This window comes from Ranitomeya variabilis, chromosome 5, assembly GCF_051348905.1.
Source record: "Ranitomeya variabilis isolate aRanVar5 chromosome 5, aRanVar5.hap1, whole genome shotgun sequence".
Taxonomy (NCBI): Eukaryota; Metazoa; Chordata; class Amphibia; order Anura; family Dendrobatidae; genus Ranitomeya; species Ranitomeya variabilis.
Window position 1 is genome coordinate 456700341 of NC_135236.1, and position 11047 is coordinate 456711387.

An 11047-nucleotide genomic window follows, 5' to 3' on the forward strand; every position below is an offset into this window, starting at 1 on the left:
GTGTATGGGGGTGAGTCCGTTCCTCCTCGTGGTGCCCCTGGATAAAGCCTGATGCTGCAGGCCAAACTGAACGCGGACAAATGTAACTCTTTTGTGACAGGCAGAACGGAAGGTGTAATCTTCAAACTTTTATAGGTAACAACTACGGGAATGCCTGTCACAAATAAGAGTATGATGAAGAAGTAGAATATGATGAAGATAATAGTAAAATAAAAAGAATATGAAAAATGTAACCAAAAAAATAATAGGTAGAAGATGAAGAAGAAGATGAATAAGGTGAAGAAGTTGATGTCAAAGAAGCTGATGATGAGGATAATGAAGAAGAAAGTGTGGGAGAAGTAAAAAAGAAGGTGAAGGGCGTGGAAGTAGTGAAACATCAATATCTGACAAAATAAAAAAAAAATTAACATAGTCAAAATCTTTCTACCGCCGAACGTCATAAAAAAAAACAAAATCCTGCTATTCTATTACATTGGGCTAAACCTCTGTGCCTTTAATGTCTCCGCCACGTCCCCCAATACATCCTACATTATTCTTAGTTGTTTTCCTTCATGTAGAATGAACCTACAAGTTTATAAAGGGTTTATTTTAATTCCGATATTTTCGTCCCATTGACTTGCATTGGGATCGGGTATCGGTATCGGATTAGATCCGATATTTTGACGGTATCGGCCGATACTTTCCGATACCGATACTTTCCGATATCGGAAAGTATCGCTCAACACTAGTTATGACCTTTTGATTGCCCATTATTGCATTCTAATGCAATGTCGTTGTGACCAAAAAAAACGCAATTCTGGCGTTTTGACTTTTTTCCACTATGCCATTTACCGATTGGATTAATTCTTTTTCATTCTTGATAGCAATTCTGAATGCGGCGATGCCAAATATGTGTATATATATTTTTAAATTGTTTTATTTTGAATGGAAAGTGATTTGAACTTTCATTTCTTAATTTTTTTTTTTTCTATTTATGAAAACTTTTTTTTTTACTTTCTGCATACTTCAATAGTCTCCATGGGAGACTAGAAGCTGCGTTAACCCAATCGCCTCTGATACACACCGGTAATGATCACGTCTCTGTATGTAACAGAAATGCTCACTTGCTATGCGTTTCTGGCGCGATCACATTAAATGCCGCTGTCAGAGATTGACAACGGCATTTAACAGGTTAACAGCCATGGGTGGATCGTGATTCCTCTCACGGCTGTTAGGGTCACATGTCAGCTGTTCAAAATAGCTGGCATGTGCTGGCAAGATGTGGGCTCAGGGCTGGAGCCCACATCAAAGGGAGGGACAGGATATGTGCCGTACTAGTACGGCACATGTCGTCAAGGGGCTAACAGACCAGCAGCTGTTATAGCAACCCATCAGCACCTAGTAATCACATTATGGGTGCACCGAGGAAGCATAGATTGATGCACCACCCATTTCGGACCTCTGCTAGTGCTGCTGTCAAAGTTTTAAAGTTTCACTTAACAGGTTAACAATCTCAGGCGGCTTTTTTCATCACCCGCGGTTCTAAGAGGCAGGTCCTAGCTGTAATACAACGCCATTATTTGCCATGTATGGGGTGAGTTCATCCTATGAACCCTCTCCTTACACCCGTTATCGACATGCGGCCCACATGGACAGAAGAGATCGGTAAGGGGTTATATAAAACAGGTGGATCGTTCACACCTGATTGTCATTCCATTAAACAAAACTGGTCCATCACTTACACCCGATTGTCATCCCATTGATTGAAAATATAAAATTTTAATTTCGCCATCAAATTATTTGCGAATCCAAAATGTTCTCATACTTTTGCCACTCGTGTAAAATTGAAACCTTTTTCTCATCTAAAAATGACAGTGTAATATTTCTGACTCATTTGTCTTAGTTCTCTTTGTCTGATTTTAGGACTTGTGTGAAGGTAGGCAGCTTTGGATCAGATTGATCCAGAAATATGGAAAATTCTGAAGGGTGGGTTCCCTAACATTCAAGCATTAATGTATTGTATGCCCCGTCGGATGCTATGTGCTGCCCATTTCATCTTATGATTGCTACAAATAACGTAGTTTTAACAGTTGCACCACTGCATGTGCAATATTCACCAACATAAATATGAAAACATAAAAAACATGATTTTTTTAAATTTTTAATTGGAATATTAGGACCTACTTAGTTTTTGTAGAAAAGGTGTGATCTACAGTACTTTAAATGCATCTGGAGTTTTCGGAAATGCGTTTTGTAGTTGAGAAAATGTTTTATGATGCCTTTTTTGTTAAGTGTGTTAAAATAGGTGATCCATTGATAAAGGTTCACCTACAGTTGTGGCCAAAAGTATTGACACCCCTGCAATTCTGTCACATAATACTCAGTTTCTTCCTGAAAATGATTGCAATCACAAATTCTTTGGTATTATTATCTTCATTTAATTTGTCTTAAATGAAAAAACACAAAAGAGAATGAAGCAAAAAGCAAAACATTTATTATTTCACACAAAATTCCAAAAATGGGCCAGACAAAAGTATTGGCACCCTCAGCCTAATACTTGGTTGCACAACCTTTAGCCAAAATAACTGCGACCAACCGCTTCTGGTAACCATCAATGAGTTTCTTACAATGCTCTGCTGGAATTTTAGACCATTCTTCTTTGGCAAACTGCTCCAGGTCCCTGATATTTGAAGGGTGCCTTCTCCAAACTGCCGTTTTAAGATCTCTCCACAGGTGTTCTATGCGATTCAGGTCTGGACTCATTGCTGGCCACCTTAGAAGTCTCCAGTGCTTTCTCTCAAACCATTTTCTAGTGCTTTTTGAAGTGTGTTTTGAGTCATTGTCCTGCTGGAAGACAAATGACCTCTGAGGGAGACCAAGCTTTCTCACATTGGGCCCTACATTATGCTGCAAAATTTGTTGGTAGTCTTCAGACTTCATAATGCCATGCACACGGTCAAGCAGTCCAGTGCCAGAGGCAGCAAAGCAACCCCAAAACATTAGGGAACCTCCGCCATGTTTGACTGTAGAGACCGTGTTCTTTTCTTTGAATGCCTCTTTTTTTCTCCTGTAAACTCTATGTTGATGCCTTTGCCCAAAAAGCTCTACTTTTGTCTCATCTGACCAGAGAACATTCTTCCAAAACATTTTAGGCTTTTTCAGGTAAGTTTTGGCAAACTTCAGCCTGGCTTCTTTATGTCTCGGGGTAAGAAATGGGGTCTTCCTGGGTCTCCTACCATACAGTCCCTTTTCATTCAGATGCCAACGGATAGTACGGGTTGACACTGTTGTACCCTCGGACTGCAGGGCAGCTTGAACTTGTTTGGATGTTAGTCGAGGTTCTTTATCCAAAATCTGCACAATCTTGCGTTGAAATCTCTTGTCAATTTTTCTTTTCCGTCTACATCTAGGGAGGATAGCCACAGTGCCATGGACTTTAAACTTCTTGATGACACTGTGCACGGTAGACACAGGAACATTCAGGTCTTTGGAGATGGACTTGTAGCCTTGAGATTGCTCATGCTTCCTCATAATTTGGTTTCTCAAGTTGTAATAATTATAGGGGATAACTCAGGAGACTCTTTGCGTGTAAGGCCTGGGACACACTTAACGTATAAAAAAACGGTCCGTTTTTCACGGCCGAGAATCGCACAAATGTTTCAAAAACAGTGATCCGTGTGCAGTGCGAGGATGCGATTTCCTCGCATCAAATGATCCGTGTGACATCCGTGTGACATCCGTATGGCATCCGTATGCCGAGATTTTCTCGCAAGCTTGCAAAACCGACATCTAATGGATTTATGTGCTCAAATGTTCGGGAAAACATATATACAGTATATATATATATATATGTCATTGAGACACATATATATATATTCTGTATTTATATTTCATTCAGCGCGATATCTGTGAAAAGCCGGTAATTCAATTGCCGGCTTTGCATTTCTCCTTCACAAACCCGACAGGATATGAGACATGGTTTACATACAGTAAACCATCTCATATCCCCTTTTTTTTTGCATATTCCACACTACTAATGTTAGTAGTGTGTATGTGCAAAATTTGTCCGCTGTAGCTGCTAAAATAAAGGGTTAAATGGTGGAAAAAATTGGCGTGGGCTCCCGCGCAATTTTCTCCGCCAGAATGGTAAAGCCAGTGACTGAGGGCAGATATTAATAGCCAGGAGAGGGTCCATGGTTATTGGCCCCCCGTGGCTCAAAACATCTGCCCCCAGCCACCCCAGAAAAGGCACATCTGGAAGATGCGCCTATTCTGGCACTTGGCCACTCTCTTCCCACTCCCTGTAGTGGTGGGATATGGGGTAATGAAGGGTTAATGCCACCTTGCTATTGTAAGGTGACATTAAGCCAGATTAATAATGGAGAGGCGTCAATTATGACACCTATCCATTATTAATCCAATTGTTTGAAAGGGTTAAAAAACACACACACACATGATTTCAAAGTATTTTAATGAAATAAACACAGCGGTTGTTTTAATAATTTATTGCTCTCTCAATCCATTTTCAGACCCTCGCTTGGCAAAACAATAAACACACAATATACATACCTTCTCTGATGTCCTATCACGTCCCACGAGGTAATCCATCTGGAGGGGTTAACTAATATTACAGGCACGAGCTGCGATAAACCACTCGCTCGTGCCTGTAATCCCCCGGGTGCTGAAAGGAAAGCAGAGTGATCTATACTTACATTGAGTCGCGGTGATGCGCCCCTGCTGGATGTTCTCATGAACTGCAGCCTGGGAACTTTTTCCCACGCTCCAGGTCATATGAGGACATCCACCAGGGGGCGCATCACCGCGACTAAAGGTAACTATAGGTCATTGACCTACATTTCCTTCAGTCGCGGTGATGCGCCCCCTGGTGGATGTCCTCATATGACCTGGAGCGTGGGAAAAAGTTCCCAGGCTGCAGTTCATGAGAACATCCAGCAGGGGCGCATCACCGCGACTCAATGTAAGTACAGATCCAGCTTTCCTTTCAGCACCCGGGGATTACAGGCACGAGCGAGTGGTTTATCGCAGCTCGTGCCTGTAATATTAGTTAACCCCTCCAGATGGATTACCTCGTGGGACGTGATAGGACATCAGAGAGGGTATGTATATGGTGCGTTTATTATTTTTCCAAGCGAGGGTCTGAAAATGGATTGAGAGAGCAATAAATTATTAAAACAACCGCTGTGTTTATTTCATTAAAATACTTTTAAATCATGTGTGTGTGTGTTTTTTAACCCTTTCAAACAATTGGATTAATAATGGATAGGTGTCATAATTGACGCCTCTCCATTATTAATCTGGCTTAATATCACCTTCCAATAGCAAGGTGGCATTAACCCTTCATTACCCCATAGCCCACCGCTACAGGGAGTGGGAAGAGAGTGGCCAAGTGCCAGAATAGGCGCATCTTCCAGATGTGCCTTTTCTGGGGTGGCTGGGGGCAGATGTTTTGAGCCACGGGGGGGCCAATAACCATGGACCCTCTCCTGGCTATTAATATCTGCTCTCAGTCACTGGCTTTACCACTCTGGCGGAGAAAATTGCGCGGGAGCCCACGCCAATTTTTTCCGCCATTTAACCCTTTATTTTAGCAGCTACAGCGGCCAAATTTTGCACATACACACTACTAACATTAGTAGTGTGGAATATGCAAAAAAAAGGGGGATATGAGATGGTTTACTGTATGTAAACCATGTCTCATATCCTGTCGGGTTTGTGAAGGAGAAATGCAAAGCCGGCAATTGAATTACCGGCTTTTCTATAGAACACCGCTGCGTATTTCTCGCAATGCACACGCATGGTCCGTGTGTAATCCGATTTTTTCTCGCACCCATAGACTTGCATTGGCGAGTCTCGGCCGAGATACGCTGACAATCGCAGCCTGCTGCGAGTTCCCTCGGATCCAAAATACGGTGGAGAAAATATCGGATGATGGGAGCTGAACCATAGATTAACATTGGGCCGAGTGCTATGTGATTTTTTATCACATAGCACTCGTCCGTATTACGGTCTAGTGTGACCCCGGCCTAACAAGACAACTACAGGACACAGTTTTATAAGTGGTAAAGTCTATATTATCACTAGTGTTGAGCGATACCTTCCAATACTCAAAGGTATCGGTATCGGATGGGATCGGCCGATATCCAAAAAATATCGGATATCGCCAATACCGATACCCGATACCAATGCAAGTCAATGGGACACAAGTATCGGAAGCTATCCTGGATGGTTCCCAGGGTCTGAAGGAGAGGAAACTCTCCTTCAGGCCCTGGGATCCATATTCATGTAAAAAATAAAGAATTAAAATAAAAAATATGGATATACTCACCCCTCCGGCGGCCCCTGGACCTTACTGATGTAACCGGCAGCCTCCATTCCTAAGAATGAGGAGTTTAGGACCTTCGATGACGTCGCGGCTTGTGATTGGTCACGTGACCACTCATGTGACCGCTCACGTGACCAATCACAAGCCGCGACGTCATCGCAGGTCCTAAACTCCTCATTCTTAGGATCGGAGGCTGCCGGTTACATCGGTAAGGTCCAGGGGCCGCCGGAGGGGTGAGTATATCCATACTTTTTATTTTAATTCTTTATTTTTTACATGAATATGGATCCCAGGGCCTTAAGGAGAGTCTCCTCTCCTCCAGACCCTGGGAACCATACACTGGGAACTTCCGATTCCGATTTCCGATATCTCAAAAATATCAGAACTCGGTATCGGAATTCCGATGCAGCAAATATCGGCCGATACCCGATACTTGCAGTATCGGAATGCTCAACACTAATTATCACACGGTGATTCAAACAGGTGCAGAGAGAAACTCAAGTCCACAACACTTTGGGCAAATAATAAACGCAGCTTACCTCCTTAACATTCTTGGGTACCGGCCAGTCAAGGATAACCTGAATCTTACCAGATTCCATGTTCAACCCCTGGGGAGAGATGATATAACATAAGAACTGTATCTCAGAATGATGGAACTCGCATTTCTCCGGCTTAATATACAGATGGTTCTCTTTCAGACGTCTTAAAACAGTTTTGACATGTTCTTCGTGTTCCTGTAGAGAGTCAGAAAAGATTAGTATATCGTCCAAATAGATCACTACAAACTGATCCAAAAAATCTCTAAAAATGTCATTAGCAAGGTGTTGAAATGTTGCAGGGGCGTTACAAAGCCTGAAGGGCATCACAAGAGATTCAAAGTGTCCATACCGGCATCTGAATGCTGTCTTCCACTCATCCCCTGGATGAATACGCACCAAATTATAAGCCCCATGAAGATCCAGTTTAGAGAACACCTTAGCATGGCGGACTCTTTCCATTAATTCGGGAATCAGAGGCAAAGGGTAACGGTTTCGTATGGTTACCTTATTAAGTTCTCGATAGTCAACACAGGGTCTCAGGGTCCCATCCTTCTTCTTTACAAAAAAGATAGGTGCCCCTGCTGGTGAGAAAGAATTACATATGAAGCCTTTGGCCAGATTTTCATCAATATACCCTTTTAAGGCTTGAAGCTCAGGTGCCGCCAAAAAGTATACGTTACCAAAAGGAATGGCTGCCCCGGGAAGCAGCTCAATGGGACAGTCATAATGCCTGTGTGGAGGAAGCTGATCTGCATTCTTGTTGTCACAGATGTCAGAGAACTCTTTATAAGCTGGAGGTAAAGAAAATACCTGTACATGTGGTTCCGTAGCCGTGGACTCAGGGACAGATTCTGTTAACGCTGAGTTGCTCCTTGTTGGGAAGATAATCTCCTTGGTCTCCCAGTTGATAATTGGGTTCTGAGAACACAACCAAGGAATGCCTAAAATCACAGGAAAACGAGGAGAAGAAATTAGCAAGAAAGAAAGTTGCTCCTGATGATTAGGCTCCAACAAAATTTCAAGGGGTATGGTCTCCTGATCCACAGGCCCAGAGATTAAAGGTGACCCATCCACTGTTTCCATGGTAATTGGAGAGGCTCTTTGCTGAATTTTAATACCATGTTCCTTGGCAAATGCGATATCCATGAAATTGCCACCTGCACCAGAGTCAATCATAGCTGAACTGGAAATCCACTGTCCTGAACACAGGATCTTAATAGGGAGAGAACAGTGAGAGTTCTTTTCCTTCAGCTCCTTGGGGGGTGAAGTCATAGAAAGTGAATGGAATACAGCATTTAAAGGCAGGCTACATTCAGAGATATCAGATTCATCATCACAGTTGTCATACTCCCCTATTGCTGCTAGCACCTTGTGAGGCCATCTAGAACACTTAGGACAATTGATCAAGAAGTGGTCAGACTGGCCGCAGTAGAAACATTGACTTTCACAAAGGCGATGCTCCCAGCACTCATTGATCTCACGCCTCTGAACAGAATCAATTTGCATGGGCACCTCCTCCACCTCCCAAGAGGTTTTACCTGCAGGCTCTTTTGGAAGGAAGGGAAAAGTTAGAAACACGGTTATATGCAGCAAATTTCTCCTGCCTACGCTCAGTAAGGTGAATGTCTATGCGCACACAATGCTGTATAAATATCTCTAGCTCTTGTGGTGACTCAAAGCGGGCTAGTTCAACTTTAACAATACTAGACAGACCCCTTTTAAAAAAAGGCAATTGTGCATAAATGTCCCAATTGGTATCTACCGCCAATCTCCTGAATTCAGTGGCATACTCAATAACAGAACTTTTAGCCTGGCGTAAAGACAACAACAGCGGTTGCACGGCGATTAGGGTCATCAAACATTAATGCCATAGCGGCCAAGAAATCATCCAAGTCATTTAACTGTGGGTCACGAGACTCAATCATCGGATTCGCCCAGGCGAGCGCTCGTGAGGTCAGTAGCATTATTACACACAATACTTTGGATCTATCAGTAGGAAAACGGTCAGCATGCACATCAAAATATAGCATACATTGATTCACAAAGCCACAAAATTTGTCGCGATCACCATTAAATCTGAATGGGGGCAACTTAGGTGGGCTAGCTGGTGCCCAGAGGGTAAAATCACTTGTGCAGCTATTTGCGTGCTTATGTCCTGAAAAGCCCGTCCATACTGGGACTCTATGCCAGCAAGTTTGTTTTCCTGGGCTGCCATGCGGTTGCTCAAGTCCTGCAAAGTTTGTCCAAACACTTGTTGATTGTGTTCAAAGCTTCCAAACTTCTTTTGCAGACCTTCCACATCTTTCTGCAGTAATCTAATTATGGAAAACACCTGCTCTAATTTGCTTTCTGCAGTCATTGTTCCAGCAGTCTCCTTTTTGTTTTTTTTTAGGCTAGAGTATCCTGTAATAATTATAGGGAATAACTCAGAAGACTCTTTGCGTGGAACAAGACAACTACGGGACACAGTTTTATAAGTGGTAAAGTCTATATTATCACACGGTGATTCAAACAAGTGCAGAGAGAAACTCAAGTCCACAACACTTGGTGCAAATAATAAACGCAGCTTAGCAGTCTATAGGAAACTTCAGAGGAACATGAAATGAAGCAGAAAGTCTATGAAGCACAGTTATTCTTGAGGATACTTGACACGAATAAATCCTTGTCTTAGTCCAGGCACAGATAGATATGCTTATAGGCAGTTCAAATCATATCTTAGCTCAACCAGGGAGGTGTCATGTTCCCAATGGCAGGGAATTAACAAAAGAACACGGGCAAAAACAGGACGAGCTCTAGGGTGATGGAACCTGAGCTGACCGCGATCCTGAACCTCAACACACAACTAGCAGCAGCCGGGGAGCGTTCCTGGGGGGGCTCTAGACGTTTCGCGCCAGCCGGAGATCTAGCTTCCCCTATCAGAAGAATCACAGACCTCTCTTGCCTCCAGAGAAATATTCCCACAGAAATAGCAGCCCCCCACATGTAATGACAGTGAAATGAGAGGAAGGCACAAACGTAGTTATGAAAACAGATTCAGCAAAATGAGGCCCGCTAAAGCTAGATAGCAGAGGATACAAAAGGTGAACTGCGCGGTCAGCTTAAAACCCTTCAAAATACCATCCTGAAATTACTTGAACTCATGTGCCAACTCATGGTACATGAGTGGTAATTTCAGCCCACTAGAGCAACCAGCAGCAGAGATTTACATATCTGCAAGCTGGACTAAAAACATGAAAGCAAACATGAAACAGGGAAATCCAGACTTAGCTTGTCCTGTAGGCTTTAGGAGCAGGTAGCAAAGGTAACAGAGACACACTGATACATTGATAGCCGGCGAGGGAATGACAGAGAAGCCAGGTTAAATAGGAACTCCCACTTCCTGATGGAACAGGTGGATGCCAGAGACCGTAGGGAACGCAAGTCACCCAGTACCATCTGCAGCCACCAGAGGGAGCCCAAAAACAGAATTCACAACAGTGAGGCCTGGTTAATAGTCTCAGGTTATTGCAAAGCAGAAACAGCTTACGTGTCCAGCAAATGCAGATGGAAGTAAACACGAACAGCAGATGAAGGAGGATTACTGGAAACTTGTGTATGCAGCAGGAACTCAGAGCAGAGTAGCAGGATCACCACACAGGTTCACAGGAGCAGGTGTATAGCCAGAAAGTAATCAGAGGTCAGGAGCTGGATGCAAGGCAGAATACTCTAGCACAGACTGAAGGCTGGGGTGGAGTTTTATAGCAGGAAGACACAGTGCACATGAGACCAAAGACGCCATCTTGGAAAAGGGCAGTAATGCACAAAAGGTAAAAAAATGTTCAGAGTCCTGACACAAGTCCTCAGACAGTTCTTTGGTCTTCTTTCTTTTCTCCATGCTCAATGTGGTACACACAAGGACACAGGACAGAGGTTGAGTCAACTTTAATCCATGTCAATTGGCTGCAAGTGTGATTTAGTTATTGCCATCACCTGTTAGGTGCCACAGGTAAGTTACAGGTGCTGTTAATTACACAAATTAGAGAAGCATCACATGATTTTTCGAACAGTGCCAATAATTTTGTCCACCCCCTTTTTTATGTTTGGTGTGGAATTATATCCTATTTGGCTTTAGGATAATTCTTTTTGTGTTTTTTCATTTAAGACAAATTAAATGAAGATAATAATAACAAAGAATTTGTGTTTGCAA

The 11047-nt window shown here is 43.0% G+C and overlaps 1 long non-coding RNA gene across 1 annotated transcript in view; it reads right to left on the minus strand.

Annotated features, from left to right (window-relative positions):
* Positions 1-11047, minus strand: part of LOC143776250 (uncharacterized) — a 91022-nt gene that overhangs the window by 72718 nt on the left and 7257 nt on the right. The window lies entirely within an intron of this gene.